Here is a 25138-nt window from a genome sequence, read left to right as displayed (position 1 = left end):
TGTAAAGTTTCCGCTGAAGTCCTTCTTCTCGTGTAGTTTACTCTAAAATATTTTCAGGCTCTCGGACTCTACAGTCAGTGGTCTAAAGTCTGCTTTCTTGTCCAAACTCTTGCTCTCTCCACCAGCCACCTTCCACAATTACAGCACTTCAGTGTGTTTTTAATGCAGGGGTATTTTTTTCCCTCTTTACTTGTACCTAATTGTGTCTCTTCTGCTTGGCTCTTAATGGAGACGTATCAGGAACATACTTTCTATTTCACTAAAGTTTCATTTTCAAATAGGAAACCACTGTAGGAAAGAGAGGCTGAAAAAGACACTCAGAAACATCGTGCTGAAGGACTTCCTGTGAAATGGTTTTGAGTTCACTTTTCCTACTTTAAAGTTAAGGCAAAAGTGACAATTCAAATAAATTGTGTTAGAATAAATCATCTACTGCACCTGCAAATGCCTGGGAGATGACCAAATTAATGGAAAGACAGCTAAAAAGCACTTGTAAATTGGAACAATTAAATGACAGCTAAAATGGATTCTTCATATGTTCCATGTTCAGTTCAACATGAATCAACAAAACGTTTCTGCCTTAAAAGCAGTCTTATAAAACAGTTTAATATGGGAGGTTCTAAAGAGACATGAGAGATCTAACGAATTTTGACAGGGCTTAAATAGTTTGTGTCCAAATTGCAGGTGAGTCACTCAGAGAAGTGATGAAATGATTAAATGTGTCAGGAGAACGATGATGAAAACCATAATGGCATACAGAACGAACACCAAAACAAGGGAAACAGCATCAGGAAGGAGGAACAATGGTCACTGTTCACAGCTTACCTACAGGGCTAATGGTCTATTAAAAGAGTAGCTTCCAAAAACAACAAACACAAGCCTCATAAATGACAGCAGAACAGAATCTACAGCACAGTGACCCAGTGTCATCAAATACTGCTCATCACGAGCTTCACGAAGCTGATATTTATGGTAGTGCTGCCTTTCAGATTCCCCTTGTAACACATAACTTGACGTAACTTGACGTAATGAGTGCAAAATCTTAACTTGTGAGCAGTGGTTGGTATGATAATGTCTGATGAATCGTGTGTTGCTCTTATTCCTACAACTGGACTGAAAAAATGATGTATAAGTCTGATGTATTCACAGACATATGAAAGACTCTGACGTCAAAATGTGCGTTGAAACTGTCTGATAATGTTACATTCTTACTATTAATCTAATAGCGATTGAGAAAGTAGCACTTGAAATTTCAACACAGTTCCCTAGTGTATGAAGAGGAGTGCAAGGTGATGTCTGCACATGGGCTGAGAACAGGAAACAGCCTGTGACTGGGTGGATGCAGACAGTGTTGTTCCACAGAGACCCGTGTGCAGCCTGTCTGTGTCTTTCTACAACTGTATCCCTGAGCAGTTCTGAAAGCTCCTTAGTCTCCAGGATTGAATCTTTTCTTTATATCCACTGTCTGACTGAGGGATCTCACAGAGACAAAGTATTTATTTCTGAAATTGTGTGTATGACTATTATTACAAACAAGGGCCACAAAACTATTAGGTAAGCTCATTTTGGTAAATGTATACACCCAAATGAATTTGTTTCCTCAGTAAGGGTTTGAAAACGTATGCAATCATGACTTTGTAATTTTTCTCATCATATTAATTATCCTTTCCCATTTTGCAAAAATGCAAAAATGTCAAGATTCTTAGTACCTGTAGAATGAACTGCATGAAAAGCGCTCTATGCAACTTTATCCACCACAGTCAGCACTTCCGCTTTCCGCCATTTTGAACTTCAATACACTGTGAACCCATCTCGGCAGCTCTGTGTGTCTTCAGAGCAGGAGTCCTGCACTCGGCTGCAGACAAGGATCCTTGTCAGAAACTACCACTTGACAACGCTGTACCAGTACAGAAGAGAGGTGAAACGGTGCCTCTTTCTGACATATTCATTGCTGAGAGACTCACCCAGGGTGGTGTAAAGTTTCCGCTGAAGTCCTTCTGCTCGTGTAGTTTACTCTAAAATATTTTCAGGCTCTCAGACTCTACAGTCAGTGGTCTAAAGTCTGCTTTCTTGTCCAAACTCTTGCTCTCTCCACCAGCCACCTTCCACAATTACAGCACTTCAGTGTGTTTTTAATGCAGGGGTATTTTTTTCCCTCTTTACTTGTACCTAATTGTGTCTCTTCTGCTTGGCTCTTAATGGAGACGTATCAGGAACATACTTTCTATTTCACTAAAGTTTCATTTTCAAATAGGAAACCACTGTAGGAAAGAGAGGCTGAAAAAGACACTCAGAAACATTGTGCTGAAGGACTTCCTGTGAAATGGTTTTGAGTTCACTTTTCCTACTTTAAAGTTAAGGCAAAAGTGACAATTCAAATAAATTGTGTTAGAATAAATCATCTACTGCACCTGCAAATGCCTGGGAGATGACCAAATTAATGGAAAGACAGCTAAAAAGCACTTGTAAATTGGAACAATTAAATGACAGCTAGAATGGATTCTTCATATGTTCCATGTTCAGTTCAACATGAATCAACAAAACGTTTCTGCCTTAAAAGCAGTCTTATAAAACAGTTTAATATGGGAGGTTCTAAAGAGACATGAGAGATCTAACGAATTTTGACAGGGCTTAAATAGTTTGTGTCCAAATTGCAGGTGAGTCACTCAGAGAAGTGATGAAATGATTAAATGTGTCAGGAGAACGATGATGAAAACCATAATGGCATACAGAACGAACACCAAAACAAGGGAAACAGCATCAGGAAGGAGGAACAATGGTCACTGTTCACAGCTTACCTACAGGGCTAATGGTCTATTAAAAGAGTAGCTTCCAAAAACAACAAACACAAGCCTCATAAATGACAGCAGAACAGAATCTACAGCACAGTGACCCAGTGTCATCAAATACTGCTCATCACGAGCTTCACGAAGCTGATATTTATGGTAGTGCTGCCTTTCAGATTCCCCTTGTAACACATAACTTGACGTAACTTGACGTAATGAGTGCAAAATCTTAACTTGTGAGCAGTGGATGGTATGATAATGTCTGATGAATCGTGTGTTGCTCTTATTCCTACAACTGGACTGAAAAAATGATGTATAAGTCTGATGTATTCACAGACATATGAAAGACTCTGACGTCAAAATGTGCGTTGAAACTGTCTGATAATGTTACATTCTTACTATTAATCTAATAGCGATTGAGAAAGTAGCACTTGAAATTTCAACACAGTTCCTTAGTGTATGAAGAGGAGTGCAAGGTGATGTCTGCACATGGGCTGAGAACAGGAAACAGCCTGTGACTGGGTGGATGCAGACAGTGTTGTTCCACAGAGACCCGTGTGCAGCCTGTCTGTGTCTTTCTACAACTGTATCCCTGAGCAGTTCTGAAAGCTCCTTAGTCTCCAGGATTGAATCTTTTCTTTATATCCACTGTCTGACTGAGGGATCTCACAGAGACAAAGTATTTATTTCTGAAATTGTGTGTATGACTATTATTACAAACAAGGGCCACAAAACTATTAGGTAAGCTCATTTTGGTAAATGTATACACCCAAATGAATTTGTTTCCTCAGTAAGGGTTTGAAAACGTATGCAATCATGACTTTGTAATTTTTCTCATCATATTAATTATCCTTTCCCATTTTGCAAAAATGCAAAAATGTCAAGATTCTTAGTACCTGTAGAATGAACTGCATGAAAAGCGCTCTATGCAACTTTATCCACCACAGTCAGCACTTCCGCTTTCCGCCATTTTGAACTTCAATACACTGTGAACCCATCTCGGCAGCTCTGTGTGTCTTCAGAGCAGGAGTCCTGCACTCGGCTGCAGACAAGGATCCTTGTCAGAAACTACCACTTGACAACGCTGTACCAGTACAGAAGAGAGGTGAAACGGTGCCTCTTTCTGACATATTCATTGCTGAGAGACTCACCCAGGGTGGTGTAAAGTTTCCGCTGAAGTCCTTCTGCTCGTGTAGTTTACTCTAAAATATTTTCAGGCTCTCAGACTCTACAGTCAGTGGTCTAAAGTCTGCTTTCTTGTCCAAACTCTTGCTCTCTCCACCAGCCACCTTCCACAATTACAGCACTTCAGTGTGTTTTTAATGCAGGGGTATTTTTTTCCCTCTTTACTTGTACCTAATTGTGTCTCTTCTGCTTGGCTCTTAATGGAGACGTATCAGGAACATACTTTCTATTTCACTAAAGTTTCATTTTCAAATAGGAAACCACTGTAGGAAAGAGAGGCTGAAAAAGACACTCAGAAACATTGTGCTGAAGGACTTCCTGTGAAATGGTTTTGAGTTCACTTTTCCTACTTTAAAGTTAAGGCAAAAGTGACAATTCAAATAAATTGTGTTAGAATAAATCATCTACTGCACCTGCAAATGCCTGGGAGATGACCAAATTAATGGAAAGACAGCTAAAAAGCACTTGTAAATTGGAACAATTAAATGACAGCTAGAATGGATTCTTCATATGTTCCATGTTCAGTTCAACATGAATCAACAAAACGTTTCTGCCTTAAAAGCAGTCTTATAAAACAGTTTAATATGGGAGGTTCTAAAGAGACATGAGAGATCTAACGAATTTTGACAGGGCTTAAATAGTTTGTGTCCAAATTGCAGGTGAGTCACTCAGAGAAGTGATGAAATGATTAAATGTGTCAGGAGAACGATGATGAAAACCATAATGGCATACAGAACGAACACCAAAACAAGGGAAACAGCATCAGGAAGGAGGAACAATGGTCACTGTTCACAGCTTACCTACAGGGCTAATGGTCTATTAAAAGAGTAGCTTCCAAAAACAACAAACACAAGCCTCATAAATGACAGCAGAACAGAATCTACAGCACAGTGACCCAGTGTCATCAAATACTGCTCATCACGAGCTTCACGAAGCTGATATTTATGGTAGTGCTGCCTTTCAGATTCCCCTTGTAACACATAACTTGACGTAACTTGACGTAATGAGTGCAAAATCTTAACTTGTGAGCAGTGGATGGTATGATAATGTCTGATGAATCGTGTGTTGCTCTTATTCCTACAACTGGACTGAAAAAATGATGTATAAGTCTGATGTATTCACAGACATATGAAAGACTCTGACGTCAAAATGTGCGTTGAAACTGTCTGATAATGTTACATTCTTACTATTAATCTAATAGCGATTGAGAAAGTAGCACTTGAAATTTCAACACAGTTCCTTAGTGTATGAAGAGGAGTGCAAGGTGATGTCTGCACATGGGCTGAGAACAGGAAACAGCCTGTGACTGGGTGGATGCAGACAGTGTTGTTCCACAGAGACCCGTGTGCAGCCTGTCTGTGTCTTTCTACAACTGTATCCCTGAGCAGTTCTGAAAGCTCCTTAGTCTCCAGGATTGAATCTTTTCTTTATATCCACTGTCTGACTGAGGGATCTCACAGAGACAAAGTATTTATTTCTGAAATTGTGTGTATGACTATTATTACAAACAAGGGCCACAAAACTATTAGGTAAGCTCATTTTGGTAAATGTATACACCCAAATGAATTTGTTTCCTCAGTAAGGGTTTGAAAACGTATGCAATCATGACTTTGTAATTTTTCTCATCATATTAATTATCCTTTCCCATTTTGCGAAAATGCAAAAATGTCAAGATTCTTAGTACCTGTAGAATGAACTGCATGAAAAGCGCTCTATGCAACTTTATCCACCACAGTCAGCACTTCCGCTTTCCGCCATTTTGAACTTCAATACACTGTGAACCCATCTCGGCAGCTCTGTGTGTCTTCAGAGCAGGAGTCCTGCACTCGGCTGCAGACAGGAATCCTTGTCAGAAACTACCACTTGACAACGCTGTACCAGTACAGAAGAGAGGTGAAACGGTGCCTCTTTCTGACATATTCATTGCTGAGAGACTCACCCAGGGTGGTGTAAAGTTTCCGCTGAAGTCCTTCTGCTCGTGTAGTTTACTCTAAAATATTTTCAGGCTCTCGGACTCTACAGTCAGTGGTCTAAAGTCTGCTTTCTTGTCCAAACTCTTGCTCTCTCCACCAGCCACCTTCCACAATTACAGCACTTCAGTGTGTTTTTAATGCAGGGGTATTTTTTTCCCTCTTTACTTGTACCTAATTGTGTCTCTTCTGCTTGGCTCTTAATGGAGACGTATCAGGAACATACTTTCTATTTCACTAAAGTTTCATTTTCAAATAGGAAACCACTGTAGGAAAGAGAGGCTGAAAAAGACACTCAGAAACATTGTGCTGAAGGACTTCCTGTGAAATGGTTTTGAGTTCACTTTTCCTACTTTAAAGTTAAGGCAAAAGTGACAATTCAAATAAATTGTGTTAGAATAAATCATCTACTGCACCTGCAAATGCCTGGGAGATGACCAAATTAATGGAAAGACAGCTAAAAAGCACTTGTAAATTGGAACAATTAAATGACAGCTAGAATGGATTCTTCATATGTTCCATGTTCAGTTCAACATGAATCAACAAACCTTTCTGCCTTAAAAGCAGTCTTATAAAACAGTTTAATATGGGAGGTTCTAAAGAGACATGAGAGATCTAACGAATTTTGACAGGGCTTAAATAGTTTGTGTCCAAATTGCAGGTGAGTCACTCAGAGAAGTGATGAAATGATTAAATGTGTCAGGAGAACGATGATGAAAACCATAATGGCATACAGAACGAACACCAAAACAAGGGAAACAGCATCAGGAAGGAGGAACAATGGTCACTGTTCACAGCTTACCTACAGGGCTAATGGTCTATTAAAAGAGTAGCTTCCAAAAACAACAAACACAAGCCTCATAAATGACAGCAGAACAGAATCTACAGCACAGTGACCCAGTGTCATCAAATACTGCTCATCACGAGCTTCACGAAGCTGATATTTATGGTAGTGCTGCCTTTCAGATTCCCCTTGTAACACATAACTTGACGTAACTTGACGTAATGAGTGCAAAATCTTAACTTGTGAGCAGTGGATGGTATGATAATGTCTGATGAATCGTGTGTTGCTCTTATTCCTACAACTGGACTGAAAAAATGATGTATAAGTCTGATGTATTCACAGACATATGAAAGACTCTGATGTCAAAATGTGCGTTGAAACTGTCTGATAATGTTACATTCTTACTATTAATCTAATAGCGATTGAGAAAGTAGCACTTGAAATTTCAACACAGTTCCTTAGTGTATGAAGAGGAATGCAAGGTGATGTCTGCACATGGGCTGAGAACAGGAAACAGCCTGTGACTGGGTGGATGCAGACAGTGTTGTTCCACAGAGACCCGTGTGCAGCCTGTCTGTGTCTTTCTACAACTGTATCCCTGAGCAGTTCTGAAAGCTCCTTAGTCTCCAGGATTGAATCTTTTCTTTATATCCACTGTCTGACTGAGGGATCTCACAGAGACAAAGTATTTATTTCTGAAATTGTGTGTATGACTATTATTACAAGCAAGGGCCACAAAACTATTAGGTAAGCTCATTTTGGTAAATGTATACACCCAAATGAATTTGTTTCCTCAGTAAGGGTTTGAAAACGTATGCAATCATGACTTTGTAATTTTTCTCATCATATTAATTATCCTTTCCCATTTTGCGAAAATGCAAAAATGTCAAGATTCTTAGTACCTGTAGAATGAACTGCATGAAAAGCGCTCTATGCAACTTTATCCACCACAGTCAGCACTTCCGCTTTCCGCCATTTTGAACTTCAATACACTGTGAACCCATCTCGGCAGCTCTGTGTGTCTTCAGAGCAGGAGTCCTGCACTCGGCTGCAGACAAGGATCCTTGTCAGAAACTACCACTTGACAACGCTGTACCAGTACAGAAGAGAGGTGAAACGGTGCCTCTTTCTGACATATTCATTGCTGAGAGACTCACCCAGGGTGGTGTAAAGTTTCCGCTGAAGTCCTTCTGCTCGTGTAGTTTACTCTAAAATATTTTCAGGCTCTCGGACTCTACAGTCAGTGGTCTAAAGTCTGCTTTCTTGTCCAAACTCTTGCTCTCTCCACCAGCCACCTTCCACAATTACAGCACTTCAGTGTGTTTTTAATGCAGGGGTATTTTTTTCCCTCTTTACTTGTACCTAATTGTGTCTCTTCTGCTTGGCTCTTAATGGAGACGTATCAGGAACATACTTTCTATTTCACTAAAGTTTCATTTTCAAATAGGAAACCACTGTAGGAAAGAGAGGCTGAAAAAGACACTCAGAAACATTGTGCTGAAGGACTTCCTGTGAAATGGTTTTGAGTTCACTTTTCCTACTTTAAAGTTAAGGCAAAAGTGACAATTCAAATAAATTGTGTTAGAATAAATCATCTACTGCACCTGCAAATGCCTGGGAGATGACCAAATTAATGGAAAGACAGCTAAAAAGCACTTGTAAATTGGAACAATTAAATGACAGCTAGAATGGATTCTTCATATGTTCCATGTTCAGTTCAACATGAATCAACAAACCTTTCTGCCTTAAAAGCAGTCTTATAAAACAGTTTAATATGGGAGGTTCTAAAGAGACATGAGAGATCTAACGAATTTTGACAGGGCTTAAATAGTTTGTGTCCAAATTGCAGGTGAGTCACTCAGAGAAGTGATGAAATGATTAAATGTGTCAGGAGAACGATGATGAAAACCATAATGGCATACAGAACGAACACCAAAACAAGGGAAACAGCATCAGGAAGGAGGAACAATGGTCACTGTTCACAGCTTACCTACAGGGCTAATGGTCTATTAAAAGAGTAGCTTCCAAAAACAACAAACACAAGCCTCATAAATGACAGCAGAACAGAATCTACAGCACAGTGACCCAGTGTCATCAAATACTGCTCATCACGAGCTTCACGAATCTGATATTTATGGTAGTGCTGCCTTTCAGATTCCCCTTGTAACACATAACTTGACGTAACTTGACGTAATGAGTGCAAAATCTTAACTTGTGAGCAGTGGATGGTATGATAATGTCTGATGAATCGTGTGTTGCTCTTATTCCTACAACTGGACTGAAAAAATGATGTATAAGTCTGATGTATTCACAGACATATGAAAGACTCTGATGTCAAAATGTGCGTTGAAACTGTCTGATAATGTTACATTCTTACTATTAATCTAATAGCGATTGAGAAAGTAGCACTTGAAATTTCAACACAGTTCCTTAGTGTATGAAGAGGAATGCAAGGTGATGTCTGCACATGGGCTGAGAACAGGAAACAGCCTGTGACTGGGTGGATGCAGACAGTGTTGTTCCACAGAGACCCGTGTGCAGCCTGTCTGTGTCTTTCTACAACTGTATCCCTGAGCAGTTCTGAAAGCTCCTTAGTCTCCAGGATTGAATCTTTTCTTTATATCCACTGTCTGACTGAGGGATCTCACAGAGACAAAGTATTTATTTCTGAAATTGTGTGTATGACTATTATTACAAGCAAGGGCCACAAAACTATTAGGTAAGCTCATTTTGGTAAATGTATACACCCAAATGAATTTGTTTCCTCAGTAAGGGTTTGAAAACGTATGCAATCATGACTTTGTAATTTTTCTCATCATATTAATTATCCTTTCCCATTTTGCGAAAATGCAAAAATGTCAAGATTCTTAGTACCTGTAGAATGAACTGCATGAAAAGCGCTCTATGCAACTTTATCCACCACAGTCAGCACTTCCGCTTTCCGCCATTTTGAACTTCAATACACTGTGAACCCATCTCGGCAGCTCTGTGTGTCTTCAGAGCAGGAGTCCTGCACTCGGCTGCAGACAAGGATCCTTGTCAGAAACTACCACTTGACAACGCTGTACCAGTACAGAAGAGAGGTGAAACGGTGCCTCTTTCTGACATATTCATTGCTGAGAGACTCACCCAGGGTGGTGTAAAGTTTCCGCTGAAGTCCTTCTGCTCGTGTAGTTTACTCTAAAATATTTTCAGGCTCTCGGACTCTACAGTCAGTGGTCTAAAGTCTGCTTTCTTGTCCAAACTCTTGCTCTCTCCACCAGCCACCTTCCACAATTACAGCACTTCAGTGTGTTTTTAATGCAGGGGTATTTTTTTCCCTCTTTACTTGTACCTAATTGTGTCTCTTCTGCTTGGCTCTTAATGGAGACGTATCAGGAACATACTTTCTATTTCACTAAAGTTTCATTTTCAAATAGGAAACCACTGTAGGAAAGAGAGGCTGAAAAAGACACTCAGAAACATTGTGCTGAAGGACTTCCTGTGAAATGGTTTTGAGTTCACTTTTCCTACTTTAAAGTTAAGGCAAAAGTGACAATTCAAATAAATTGTGTTAGAATAAATCATCTACTGCACCTGCAAATGCCTGGGAGATGACCAAATTAATGGAAAGACAGCTAAAAAGCACTTGTAAATTGGAACAATTAAATGACAGCTAGAATGGATTCTTCATATGTTCCATGTTCAGTTCAACATGAATCAACAAACCTTTCTGCCTTAAAAGCAGTCTTATAAAACAGTTTAATATGGGAGGTTCTAAAGAGACATGAGAGATCTAACGAATTTTGACAGGGCTTAAATAGTTTGTGTCCAAATTGCAGGTGAGTCACTCAGAGAAGTGATGAAATGATTAAATGTGTCAGGAGAACGATGATGAAAACCATAATGGCATACAGAACGAACACCAAAACAAGGGAAACAGCATCAGGAAGGAGGAACAATGGTCACTGTTCACAGCTTACCTACAGGGCTAATGGTCTATTAAAAGAGTAGCTTCCAAAAACAACAAACACAAGCCTCATAAATGACAGCAGAACAGAATCTACAGCACAGTGACCCAGTGTCATCAAATACTGCTCATCACGAGCTTCACGAAGCTGATATTTATGGTAGTGCTGCCTTTCAGATTCCCCTTGTAACACATAACTTGACGTAACTTGACGTAATGAGTGCAAAATCTTAACTTGTGAGCAGTGGATGGTATGATAATGTCTGATGAATCGTGTGTTGCTCTTATTCCTACAACTGGACTGAAAAAATGATGTATAAGTCTGATGTATTCACAGACATATGAAAGACTCTGATGTCAAAATGTGCGTTGAAACTGTCTGATAATGTTACATTCTTACTATTAATCTAATAGCGATTGAGAAAGTAGCACTTGAAATTTCAACACAGTTCCTTAGTGTATGAAGAGGAATGCAAGGTGATGTCTGCACATGGGCTGAGAACAGGAAACAGCCTGTGACTGGGTGGATGCAGACAGTGTTGTTCCACAGAGACCCGTGTGCAGCCTGTCTGTGTCTTTCTACAACTGTATCCCTGAGCAGTTCTGAAAGCTCCTTAGTCTCCAGGATTGAATCTTTTCTTTATATCCACTGTCTGACTGAGGGATCTCACAGAGACAAAGTATTTATTTCTGAAATTGTGTGTATGACTATTATTACAAGCAAGGGCCACAAAACTATTAGGTAAGCTCATTTTGGTAAATGTATACACCCAAATGAATTTGTTTCCTCAGTAAGGGTTTGAAAACGTATGCAATCATGACTTTGTAATTTTTCTCATCATATTAATTATCCTTTCCCATTTTGCGAAAATGCAAAAATGTCAAGATTCTTAGTACCTGTAGAATGAACTGCATGAAAAGCGCTCTATGCAACTTTATCCACCACAGTCAGCACTTCCGCTTTCCGCCATTTTAAACTTCAATACACTGTGAACCCATCTCGGCAGCTCTGTGTGTCTTCAGAGCAGGAGTCCTGCACTCGGCTGCAGACAAGGATCCTTGTCAGAAACTACCACTTGACAACGATGTACCAGTACAGAAGAGAGGTGAAACGGTGCCTCTTTCTGACATATTCATTGCTGAGAGACTCACCCAGGGTGGTGTAAAGTTACCGCTGAAGTCCTTCTGCTCGTGTAGTTTACTCTAAAATATTTTCAGGCTCTCGGACTCTACAGTCAGTGGTCTAAAGTCTGCTTTCTTGTCCAAACTCTTGCTCTCTCCACCAGCCACCTTCCACAATTACAGCACTTCAGTGTGTTTTTAATGCAGGAGTATTTTTTTCCCTCTTTACTTGTACCTAATTGTGTCTCTTCTGCTTGGCTCTTAATGGAGACGTATCAGGAACATACTTTCTATTTCACTAAAGTTTCATTTTCAAATAGGAAACCACTGTAGGAAAGAGAGGCTGAAAAAGACACTCAGAAACATTGTGCTGAAGGACTTCCTGTGAAATGGTTTTGAGTTCACTTTTCCTACTTTAAAGTTAAGGCAAAAGTGACAATTCAAATAAATTGTGTTAGAATAAATCATCTACTGCACCTGCAAATGCCTGGGAGATGACCAAATTAATGGAAAGACAGCTAAAAAGCACTTGTAAATTGGAACAATTAAATGACAGCTAAAATGGATTCTTCATATGTTCCATGTTCAGTTCAACATGAATCAACAAAACCTTTCTGCCTTAAAAGCAGTCTTATAAAACAGTTTAATATGGGAGGTTCTAAAGAGACATGAGAGATCTAACGAATTTTGACAGGGCTTAAATAGTTTGTGTCCAAATTGCAGGTGAGTCACTCAGAGAAGTGATGAAATGATTAAATGTGTCAGGAGAACGATGATGAAAACCATAATGGCATACAGAACGAACACCAAAACAAGGGAAACAGCATCAGGAAGGAGGAACAATGGTCACTGTTCACAGCTTACCTACAGGGCTAATGGTCTATTAAAAGAGTAGCTTCCAAAAACAACAAACACAAGCCTCATAAATGACAGCAGAACAGAATCTACAGCACAGTGACCCAGTGTCATCAAATACTGCTCATCACGAGCTTCACGAATCTGATATTTATGGTAGTGCTGCCTTTCAGATTCCCCTTGTAACACATAACTTGACGTAACTTGACGTAATGAGTGCAAAATCTTAACTTGTGAGCAGTGGATGGTATGATAATGTCTGATGAATCGTGTGTTGCTCTTATTCCTACAACTGGACTGAAAAAATGATGTATAAGTCTGATGTATTCACAGACATATGAAAGACTCTGATGTCAAAATGTGCGTTGAAACTGTCTGATAATGTTACATTCTTACTATTAATCTAATAGCGATTGAGAAAGTAGCACTTGAAATTTCAACACAGTTCCTTAGTGTATGAAGAGGAATGCAAGGTGATGTCTGCACATGGGCTGAGAACAGGAAACAGCCTGTGACTGGGTGGATGCAGACAGTGTTGTTCCACAGAGACCCGTGTGCAGCCTGTCTGTGTCTTTCTACAACTGTATCCCTGAGCAGTTCTGAAAGCTCCTTAGTCTCCAGGATTGAATCTTTTCTTTATATCCACTGTCTGACTGAGGGATCTCACAGAGACAAAGTATTTATTTCTGAAATTGTGTGTATGACTATTATTACAAGCAAGGGCCACAAAACTATTAGGTAAGCTCATTTTGGTAAATGTATACACCCAAATGAATTTGTTTCCTCAGTAAGGGTTTGAAAACGTATGCAATCATGACTTTGTAATTTTTCTCATCATATTAATTATCCTTTCCCATTTTGCGAAAATGCAAAAATGTCAAGATTCTTAGTACCTGTAGAATGAACTGCATGAAAAGCGCTCTATGCAACTTTATCCACCACAGTCAGCACTTCCGCTTTCCGCCATTTTAAACTTCAATACACTGTGAACCCATCTCGGCAGCTCTGTGTGTCTTCAGAGCAGGAGTCCTGCACTCGGCTGCAGACAAGGATCCTTGTCAGAAACTACCACTTGACAACGATGTACCAGTACAGAAGAGAGGTGAAACGGTGCCTCTTTCTGACATATTCATTGCTGAGAGACTCACCCAGGGTGGTGTAAAGTTACCGCTGAAGTCCTTCTGCTCGTGTAGTTTACTCTAAAATATTTTCAGGCTCTCGGACTCTACAGTCAGTGGTCTAAAGTCTGCTTTCTTGTCCAAACTCTTGCTCTCTCCACCAGCCACCTTCCACAATTACAGCACTTCAGTGTGTTTTTAATGCAGGAGTATTTTTTTCCCTCTTTACTTGTACCTAATTGTGTCTCTTCTGCTTGGCTCTTAATGGAGACGTATCAGGAACATACTTTCTATTTCACTAAAGTTTCATTTTCAAATAATGAAATGAAACTTTCATTATTACTTTCATGAAACAAATAATGAATGTGTCCTGGCCAAATTTCCAATTGGCCCTTACCAATCATGGCCTCCTAATAATCCCCCTCTATGAATTGGCTTCATTACTCTGCTCTCCTCCCCACTGATAGCTGATGTGTGGTGAGCGTTCTGGCGCACTATGGCTGCCGTCGCATCATCCAGGTGGATGCTACACACTGGTGGTGGTGGAGGGGAGTCCCCATTACCTGTAAAGCGCTTTGAGTGGAGTGTCCAGAAAAGCGCTATATAAGTGTAAGCAATTATTATTATTATTATTATTATTAAATAGGAAACCACTGTAGGAAAGAGAGGCTGAAAAAGACACTCAGAAACATCGTGCTGAAGGACTTCCTGTGAAATGGTTTTGAGTATACTTTTCCTACTTTAAAGTTAAGGCAACAGTGACAATTCAAATAAATTGTGTTAGATAGAATAAATCATCTACTGTAATGAGTGCAAAATCTTAACTTGTGAGCAGTGGATGATATAATAATGTCTGATGAGTCGTGTGTTGCTCTTATCCCTACAACTGGACTGAAAAAATTATGTATAAGTCTGATGTATTCACAGATATATGAAAGACTTTGATGTCAAAATGTGCTTTGAAACTGTCTTAAAAAGTTACATTCTTACTATTAATCTAATAGAGATTAAGAAAGTAGCACTTGAAAATTCAACACAGTTCCTTAGTGTATGAAGAGGAGTGATTTCTGCACATGGATTGAGAACAGGAAACAGCCTGTGACTGGGTGGATGCAGGCAGTGCTGTTCCACAGAGACCCGTGTGCAGCCTTTCTTTTCTTTCTACACCTGTATCCGTGATCTGTTCTGAAAGCTCCTTAGTCTCCAGGATTGAATAATTTCTTTATATTCACTGCATGACTGAGGGACTTACAGAGACAAAAGTATTTATTTCTGAAATCATGTGAATGACTCCTATTGCACACAAAAACTATCAGTGCAGTCTGTTCTGGAAAATTTGTGAACCAAAATGAAATAAGGGTTTGAAAATGAATGCAATCATAACTTCTCCATTTCATTATGATATTATCTAATTTTTTCTTTTTTCTTTTTCTAGTTTGTGTACATAATAAAATATTATTACTTCATAGTATTTTGACCAACAAGCTTAAAAACAACAAAATGCAAACATGTCAAGGTTCTGAGTACTTGTAAAAACTTCTCAGTACTTTTACAAAAACACTGTCTTATATACCACAGTCAGCACTTCTGCTCTCCGCCATTTTAAACCTGAACTTGCTGTGAATCATCTCAGCAGTTCCGTGTGACTTAAGAGCAGGAGACCTGCACTGGGCTGCAGATTAGAATCATTTACAGAAAGTAACTAACGTTGAGTTAAATGTTGTTTTTAATCAGGAAGCACTGAAAGAAAGAGAGGCTCAAAAAGACAGACTCACCACAATGAAGGACTTCTTGTGAAATGGTTTTTAGGGCACTTGTTCCACTTTAATGTATAAGATAACACTGATGATTCAAACACGTCGTGTCAGAGAGAGGAAAGCTTGTACTGCACCAGCTATTGTACAAAAGGAGGATAAAATAATGGAAACACCTAATGAAAACAACACTTATAAATTGAAATAAATTCATGACATCTAAAAGGCTTTAACACATCATTCATTTTAAATTCAATATGAATTACCAATGTATTTTTGCTGATGAAGCAGTCTAGAAATCCACCCTTTAATATGGGCGTTTCTAAAGCAACATGAGAGATCTAACAGATTTTGAGAGGGATTACGCAGTTGGTGCCTGAATCACAGAAACTTCAGTCACAGAAGTGGCAAATTGATTTAATCTGTCGAGGGAACAGTGACAAAAATCAGAACAGCATGCAGAATACAAAACAATAAGGAAGCATAAGGAAGGAGGAACAGTGGTCACAAGTCAAAGCTCATCAACAGGGTTAGACAGACACCTTACAGGATCGCTACTAAAAACTACAATACAACAGCCTCAGGAATTACCACAGCACTTAATGTATAGCTTTGTGACCCAGTCTCTACAAATACTGCACATCTTGAGCTTCACAAAAGTAGCGGCAATGCTTGTTAATAAGACAGAATTAAGTGTTGCTGTGCTTTCCCAAATGAGGCCCCATCTCTCTCTTCATCTCTGTGGTGCAGCCACAGAGAAACTATTCATGCAGGCTGATTTAAAGATGTTTTCTTTTGATAAGGGACAGCTCCCAAATGGGATGCACTTAGCTAAGCCTGGCTATCATGATCAATGGTCATCCATTGGTGCCTATCTGTCTAGGGAGTGCCAGATGGACATCTGGACTGCATTCCTAAGTGTCAGTAGTAAGTTACTCATATCTCACCTTGATCAACCAATCAGGGACTGGTAGGGCCAAGTAACCCACATGGGACTCTGATGCCCAGGAAACTTTCAGCCAATGAACGAGCTGAAGTTGATGCCCAGGAAACTTTCAGCCAATGAACGAGCTGAAGTTCCTCCAGCTAAAAACAGGCAGCACAGAGTTCCAGAACTATTCCAAGGAGAAATGAGTAGGAGAATCTCTAAGGAGAATTCCAGGGGTGTGAGAGAATTCCAGGGCAGGACAACCCAGGAGCAGAAGGCTCCCAAGGGCAGGACATTCTCGCAGCACGCCTCCTGACCATCCTGAGACTCAGCCCGGACAACCACGGAACGGCCAGTGGGTCCGAGTGCCAGAACTTTCCTTTGTTCTAAGAGTCAAGAGTGGAGGTTGTCACGAGTAACCAAAGGATCCACCCCAAGTTAGCACCAGCAGCAAGCCTCGTGAACACGTCAGAACTGTGGACAGCTGAATCAGTATTCAGAACTAGCGCTTCATCAGGAACGAACCAGTCCTCTTCCTGACCTGCTGGGACCCACAGTCATCTGTTCTCCTGTGCACAAACTCTTGCTAGTTTCAGCCAAAACTAACTAGCCGGTCTTCAGAGAGCATCAGCAGCGCACCGTCGCAAGCCGCACAGCACAGCCTGGCACCGAGCCAGAGAGCGTGGATTGGACAGCAACAAGCCTGCAACTGCTTCTTTGTGCCTGCAGGAGATCCGAATCCCCAGAGATTGGATGAGTATTCAACTTCAATGCATTACAGCTCGAGAATTCAATTTTTATCCCAACCAGTTGATATCAATTTAATTCCTAAGAGTTATGTACTTCTTTTGAATATCTAATGTATAGTGAAGTTGTAACCAAGTTCAATTACGAAATGGTCTAAATGAATGATATACCGAACGTATGTCCTCTTGATATGTGTAACTCTTCGTAACTGAATGAATATATATCTTTTGTATTCTGATAACCCTCACGATAAGATCTGTTAGGTTTACATGCATATTCTATGTATTAATAAATGTATCCTCGTGTATTAGTACCTGTGTGTGTGTGTTGTTTGAGTTATACCGCAAGGTTGGATTCTAAAGCCATTAAAAGAATAATTTTGTGATTTACGGCTACAATTAATAATTGTCCCCGTAAATGCCCAAACCCCTACAGAACTGGTGCCTCGTGAGAACACACTACAAAAAACTGATATTTATGGTCGGGGCACCATGCAGAAACCCCTTGTTACCAAGGCCAGTGCAAAGCAATGCATAATTTGGAGCACAAAACATGCACTTCTCAGCAGTGGAAGAAATAAAATGTTCCGATGAATCGTCTTTACTCTTATTCATAGAACTGGACTGTACAGAACATTACCACACACTGTCTCAGACTGTACTGTACATGGACAACAATGATACATTCTCTCAGGCTGTACTGTCTTGTACACGAGCAACAGCCATGCACTCTGTACTGCACATTAACAAGACTGACACACCCTGACACTTTTTACTGCAGAATAACCACACTGACACACTCTTACATACTTCACTGCACAATAACAACACTGACAAACTTTCACACAGACTGAACTGCACATTCACAACATTTTTAACATTTTCAATTTAGTGTTACAAACTCAGCCTTGTCTTTTCTAATTGAATAGTATTAACTGAAAAAATAACCTGACAGTGTTTTAAACTAAATGAATTTCAATGTTACCCATAAGAAAAATACCTACTACCAGACTGATGTATTTGCTGACATGAATCAAATAACATACTGTATGACATCTTCACATTCATATGATCAACTGTGATGCCACTATGTGGACAGAAAACTAAATTAAAAATAAACACTTGAAATTTCAACACAGTTCCTAAGTGTATGAAACGGAATGCAAGGTGATATCTGCACACGGACTGAGAACAGGAAACAGCCTGTGACTGGGTGGGTGCAGGCAGTGCTGTTCCACAGAGACCTGTGTGCAGCCTGTCTATATCTTTCTACCCCTGTATCCCTGAACTGTTCTGAAAGCACCTTAGTCTCCAGGATTGACTTTTTTCTTAATATTCACTGACTGACTGAGAGGCCTTACAGCTGACATACATTACATTCTGTGAGAGCACTTCAATGTTGCCAATATGCAGTACAGGGGTTCATAATAAAAAAATACTTTTGTCTCTTTAAGGCAGTTGTAGAAAGGAACAAACAGCACACACATCGGTCCCTGCGGAACAACACTACCTGCATCCACCCAGTCACAGGTTTCCTGTTCTCAGTCCATGTGCAGACATCACCTTGCATTCCTCCTCATAGTTAGGACCTGTGTTAATGATTTCAAGTGTTAATAATATAATTAGAATAGCATTAAATCAGAATAGAAATAAGGTGGACAAATAAAGTAAGTGCCTTTTATTATAATAGTTAAGGCATTTATAAATGCATTATATTAAGAATACTATAATAGTATCAGAATAGCAATAGAAACATACATCTATAAGACATTCCATGTCCACCTAGTGAAGTCACTCTTTATTTCCTGGAAATATCTCAGTCAGTTGCTTTTTAACTTTTTAATAGGTAACACTGAAATTGATTAATTTTGACACTATCAGGTTTTCAGTGAGTTTATGAAATATATGGTTAATTAAACAACCAATGACAAGACAGTTTACAGATCACTATACCACAGAGTTTGTTACCCTGTACGGAAAATGTTACAGATGTTCTATAAGTACCATACAGTACACTCTGCAAGAGTGTGTCAGTGTGGTTAATGTGCAATACAGTATGTAATAGTATGTTTGTGTTGCTAATGTGCAGTCTGTTTGTATGGCTTTTGGTATTGTACAGGAGTGTACAACCTATGAGGGTGCACTACCGTCTGTGAGAGTTTTTCAGTGTTGTTAATCTGTTGTTAATGTACAGTACAGGCTGTGAGGATGTGTCAGTGTTGCTAATGTGTGGTATATTCTATGAGAGTGTGTCAGCATTGATAATGTGCAGTACAAACAAAGAGCGTGTCAGAATTAATGTGCTGATAGACCCTGATAGTGTCCCAATGTTGTTAATGTGCAGTACAGTCTGACAGAGTGTGCCCGTGTTGTTAATGTGTAGTACAGCCTGTGAGTGTTTTTCTGTGTTGTTAATCTGTTGTGTAGTCTGTGAGAGTGTTCAGTGTTGTTAATGGGCAGTACAGTGTGTGAGAGTGTGTCAGTGTTGTTAATGTGCTGTACAGTGTGTGAGAATGTGTCAGTGTTGTTAATGTGCAGAACAGTGCAGCTGTTAATAAGAATAAAAGACGATTTATCAGACCATATTATTTCTTCCACTGTTATGTTTTGCTGCATATTGGCCTTGATTACATGTGGTTTCTGAGTGCTAGCCCAATAAATAGCTTTGTGAGGCCCATGATGTGCAGTATCTGTTCAGACTGGGTCATGGGGGTGTGGATTTGATTCTGTGGTCATTTTGAAGGCCGTTGATTTTAGTAGTTATCTTCTTAGGTATCTGTCTAGCCCTGATGATGAGCTTTAAACAACTTTCCTCCTTCCTGATGCTGTTTTCCCGTGTTTGGTATGCTGTTATGATCTTCATCACTGTTTTCTTTCACACATTAAATCATTTTGTCTTTTCAGTGACTAACGCACCTGCAATTCAAACCTCTTTCAAAATTGACCTACACCTAACTCCACCAGCAGACAGACCCTCAGACTGTAGTCGATTTCATAACTACCTTGCAAATACATTTTTCCGCAGCCACAATCACCAGAGAAGATGGGGGAGTAGTGAAAAGAGGACGAGGAATGGCTGAGACACCTAGGACCAAGAAGGCAACCCAATCCAGACCGGTCCTAGGAATCGCTATCTTGTTCTCTGTTTGGACCAGAGCAGAGTGCAGAGACCCGACTACCCCCATAGGAAAGGACCTTAGCGCTGTCGAGGGGAACAAGGAGATGGATTGCAACATGTTCCCCCCCACCGTCCAACTATCCACAAGGGGAGCCCGAAAAATTTAATTCCACAATCTATCTGTTAACTGATTCGGTCCTCCTCCACCATAAACTGCAGGTGCTGCATGCCAAAATTAATTGAGAACTTCTAAAGTTTACTGTGGTTTTGAGTGTCACCAGGGTGCTCATCAGTGCCCCCTTAATGTGCTTTGAGATCTGCATCGGAGCAGACTGCTGAAGGGAATCACCCCTGAATCCTCGCTAAATTAATTAATTGCTTACACTTATATCAGGGCTTAGGGCTCAGTGTGAGAACTGGGACACGACCAAACTGTTGTCTCCTGTCAGTTGCGCCTGCAGGAGCCTCTCTCTGTGTCCTGGATAAGGCACTCACAGACAGAGACGGGGTAACATATAGACCTACTGTAAGTACCCTCATTAACCCCGTCAGCGTGCCCATAGACAGAGGGAAAAACACGGAGCCCCAGTGTCAGGGAGAGTTCTTTCCGGATCCTATGCAGATGACACAATCCAGGGTAAAGTGAGAAAACAAGGGGAAAAAAGCATGCAGGATATGGGGATGAGAATGGGGGTGTGTGTCCATGGAGTGCTGTAGTCGGGGGAGGTGTGGCCAAGGCAAACGATCCAGGGATGAGTCAAACAGGAAATCCAAAACGGCACAAAAAGTCCAAGGCCAGGCGATCCATCCAAGATAGATGATTAAAATCCAGAACCGGGTCGGGGCCGGCAGGGGAAATGGGAACGGGAACAGGAACAGAAACTAAAACCATAACGGAGCCAGGCGCATCCTGGTCCCGGGCTCGCATGATGCGGGAACCAATGCAGAGCCCGGATTAGTGTCAGTGTCTGGCTTTTAAGGGGGAACTGAAAAGGGGCTGGAACAGGGAACTGGTGCAGGAGATGAAACTAACAAGGAAGCGCTGGAGCGCCCTTAAGAGGAGAGAGAATCGTGACACCCGGTGTTCCCACCCACGTCACTCAGATCAGCTAAACTGACTGTTGCTTTCGGAATGTACCTGTATTTTCAACAGTAAAGTTTTATTTTGTTTACTTTGACTGCTTGGTATTTTTTCATTTTATTTTCTGTGTGAAATATTATCTCATTATAGTTGAAAACAATATCCAATAATTATTTTGTTTTAAATTGTTTTTTAATACCGAGCTCACTTTTTCAAAACTCTTCACACAGTTAACATAACAGCCCTCTATGTGGACCAAACCATGAATGATTTTTTCATTGCTTAGAGACAAAATGCATTCGGTGAACATAGTTTTAAAAATTATTCAATTCTCACTCAAGAGAGAAACAAAATAATGAATAAAAGAAATAAAATTATTTAATTATAATAATTAAATTCCAAATACAACAAGCATTTAAAAATGCAGACTACTTTAAATAGGAACAATAAGTTAATTCCATGCTGAAAAGAGAAGAAAGAAAACACAATGTTTCAGCTGCAAAGTCTTCTTCGGGTGTAAGAAAGATAGGACAGTCAGCAAAGATAATATAGCATGGGAAAACAAAAGCCAGGAGAGAGTAGGAGGCAGGAGCAGGGGAGAGGCAGAGTGGCCAATCAAGTGGTGTGTAGATTAAACTGACCCAGGGACGCCAAATAATGTAGGGAAAACCGGTTCAGGGACGCCAAATATGTAATCATAGTGGCTCTCTGAAGGCACCAGTTCTGTAGGGTTTTGGCATTTACTGAGACAATTATTAATTGTAGCAGTAAATCACAAAGTTGATTCTTTTGATGGCTTTAGAATCCAACCATGCGACATAACTCAAACAACGCGCACACACAGGTACTAATACACGAGGATACATTTATTAATACATAGAATATGCATATAAACCTAGCAGATCTTATCGAGAGGGTTATCAGAATACAAAAGATATATATTCAATCAGTTACAAAGTGTTACACATATCAAGAGGACATACGTTCAGTATATCATTCATTAAGACCGTTTCGTAAAGTGAACTTGGTTACAACTTCTATATTAGATACTCAAACAAGTACATAACTCTTAGGAATTAAATTGATATCAACTGGTTGGGATAACAATTGAATTCTCGAGCTGTAATGCATTGAAGTTGAATACTCATCCAATCTCTGGGGATTCAGATCTCCTGCGGGCACAAAGGAACAGTTGCAGGCTGTTGCTGTCCAATCCGCGCTCTCTGGCTGTGTGCCAGGCTGTGCTGTGCGGCTTGCGACGGTGCGCTGCTGATGCTCACCGTCCGGCTAGTTAGTGTTGGCTTTAACTAGCAAAGTTTGTGCACAGGAGAAAAGATGGCTGTGGGTCCCAGCAAGTCAGGAAGAGGACCGGTTCGTTCCTGATGAAGCGCTAGTTCTGAATAGTAATTCAGCTGTCCACAGTTCCGACCGGTTCACGAGGCCTGCTGCTGGTTACTCTCTGGCAACCTCCACTCTCGACTCTTAGAACAAAGGAAAGTTCTGGCACTCGGACACACTGGCCGTTCCGTGGTTGTCCGGGCTGAGTCTCAGGATGGTCAGGAGGCTTGCTGCGAGGATGTCCTGCCCTTGGGAGCCTTCTGCTCCTGGGCCGTCCTGCCCTGGAATTCTCCTTTGAATTCCCTTTAGAACAGTCCACAGAATCCTCTTCAGAATCTGAATCTGAATCTGAATCTCTCAATCTGAATCTCTCAGGCTCTCTGTGCTGCCTGTTTTTACCTGGAGGAACTTCAGCTCATTGATTGGCTGAAAGTTCCATGGGCATCAGAGTCCCACGTGGGTTACTCGGCCCTACCAGTCCCTGATTGGTTGATCAAGGTGAGATATGAGTCACTTAGTCCTGACACTTAGTAATGCAGTCCAGATGTCCAACTGGCACTCCCTAGACAGATAGGCACCAATGGATGACCATTGATCATGATAGCCAGGCTTAGCTAAGTGCATCCCCCTTTGGGAGCTGTCCTTATCAAAAGAAAACATCTTGCATGAATGGTTTCTCTGTGGCTGCACCACAGAGATGAACAGAGAAATGGGGCCTCATTTGGGAAGGCTCAGAACACTTAATTCTGCCTTATTATTAAGCCTTACCGCTACAGGTGTGAGGTTGAGAGAGGTGAGGAGAGGTGTAAAACGAAACCTACAAATGAATGGAGAGAATTAGAAGAAGTTTGTCATTGAGAGAAGGGGGAAGATGTGAACCAAGTTTCAGGATAATTTTAGTTTCTGACGTCTTTCTGTTATAGGAGTTAAGAAACCCTACTTTGAGAATGGAGACAGAGAGATCAGTGTGATCATGGCCATCAAAGGTGAAATGAGAAACTATAGGCTTTAAGATGTTCTCTGAAGCGGTCTCCAAGTCTCCTTCCTGTTACATGTGGCTGGGCATTTACTGCAAGAGATACAGTAAATAAGGTTGCTGGAGGTACAAGATGTCATCTAAGTGATCCAGAATTGTCCTGAGGAGCCTTGAATGAGTGTGGTGATAGATATGCACTTGCAGGTGATACAGCGAGTTCTGTAGCAAGGGAGTCTGCGGTCAAGGGAGCTGTGAACAAGAGGTTACGCAGATTAAGTGGTCGGCGATATGAGATGATAGGGCGGTCAGAAAAGAGAGCCTAATGGAGGGATTATCCTGTAGGATAGGAAAATGGTAGTTCATGGTCCTACTCTTTACTGACTCACTTTCTCTGCCTGGCTTCTTGGAGAAAAGTTGAAGTCATGACATGGTCTGCTTGGAGTCATATGATTCGTAAAGTCAGAGGTAAAGTCAGAGGGCTTCTATTTGAAGATAGAAGAGAAACCAACAAAAATAAGTTGGGTTCTAGCATTAAGGATGTGGCATAAAAGTTGCTGATAGGAAGTTATCAGGTATAGTCCTGGTGTCCGCCCTGGACCTTGGGGTGATGGACAGTGGACTCTGATCCATTTTCCTGGCTTGACCCAGTGGAGCCCATCTGTGTTGTACAGTATATAACTAGATGGTTCTGCCTGAGTTGGGCCTCTTTAGCATTCCTCTGCTTTTACACAGATGTGAAAACTGCTAGGCCAAGGCAAACAAAGATTATTATAAACATTTAATAACCCTTAATTCTAAGTGTAATAATAATACTTCATTGTCCCTAACCAGAGCCCAAAATTAGCAAAGTTCACCATTACTGCACCATGCCACCCTCATGCTTCTTCTTTTAAATTATATACAGTGGTATGAAAAAGTGTTTGCCCCCTTCCTGATTTCTTATTTGTTTTCATGTTTGTCACACTGAAATGTTTCAGATCATCAAACAAATTGAAATATTAGACAAAGATAACACAAGTAAACACAAAATGCAGTTTTTAAATGAAGGTTTTTATTATTAAGGGAAAAACAAATCCAAACCTACATGGTCCTGTGTGAAAAAGTGATTGACCCCTAAACCTAATAACTGGTTGGGCCACCCTTAGCAGCAACAACTGCAATCAAGCGTTTGCGATAACTGGCAATGAGTATTTTACAGCGCTGTGGAGGAATTTTGGCCCACTCATCTTTGTAGAATTGTTGTAATTCAGCCACATTGGAGGGTTTTCGAGCCTTAACCACTTTTTTAAGGTCATGCCACAACATCTCAATCGGATTACAAAGCAGATTACATAATGGAAATTAATTTTTCAATAGGGTAAGCACAACTTACTTAACAGAAATTCAGCAACTGACCTTTTCTATACAGATGGTTCAGCTAAAGCAAAC

At 40.4% G+C, this 25138-nt stretch overlaps 1 protein-coding gene across 1 annotated transcript in view; it reads right to left on the bottom strand.

The window, feature by feature from the left end:
* Positions 1-25138, bottom strand: part of LOC138224006 (protein NLRC3-like) — a 394575-nt gene that overhangs the window by 125399 nt on the left and 244038 nt on the right. The gene's annotated exons all lie outside the window — the stretch shown is intronic.

This window comes from Lepisosteus oculatus, chromosome 18 (genome assembly GCF_040954835.1).
Source record: "Lepisosteus oculatus isolate fLepOcu1 chromosome 18, fLepOcu1.hap2, whole genome shotgun sequence".
NCBI classification, from domain to species: domain Eukaryota; kingdom Metazoa; phylum Chordata; class Actinopteri; order Semionotiformes; family Lepisosteidae; genus Lepisosteus; species Lepisosteus oculatus.
This window is presented reverse-complemented; position numbering and strand designations above follow the sequence as displayed.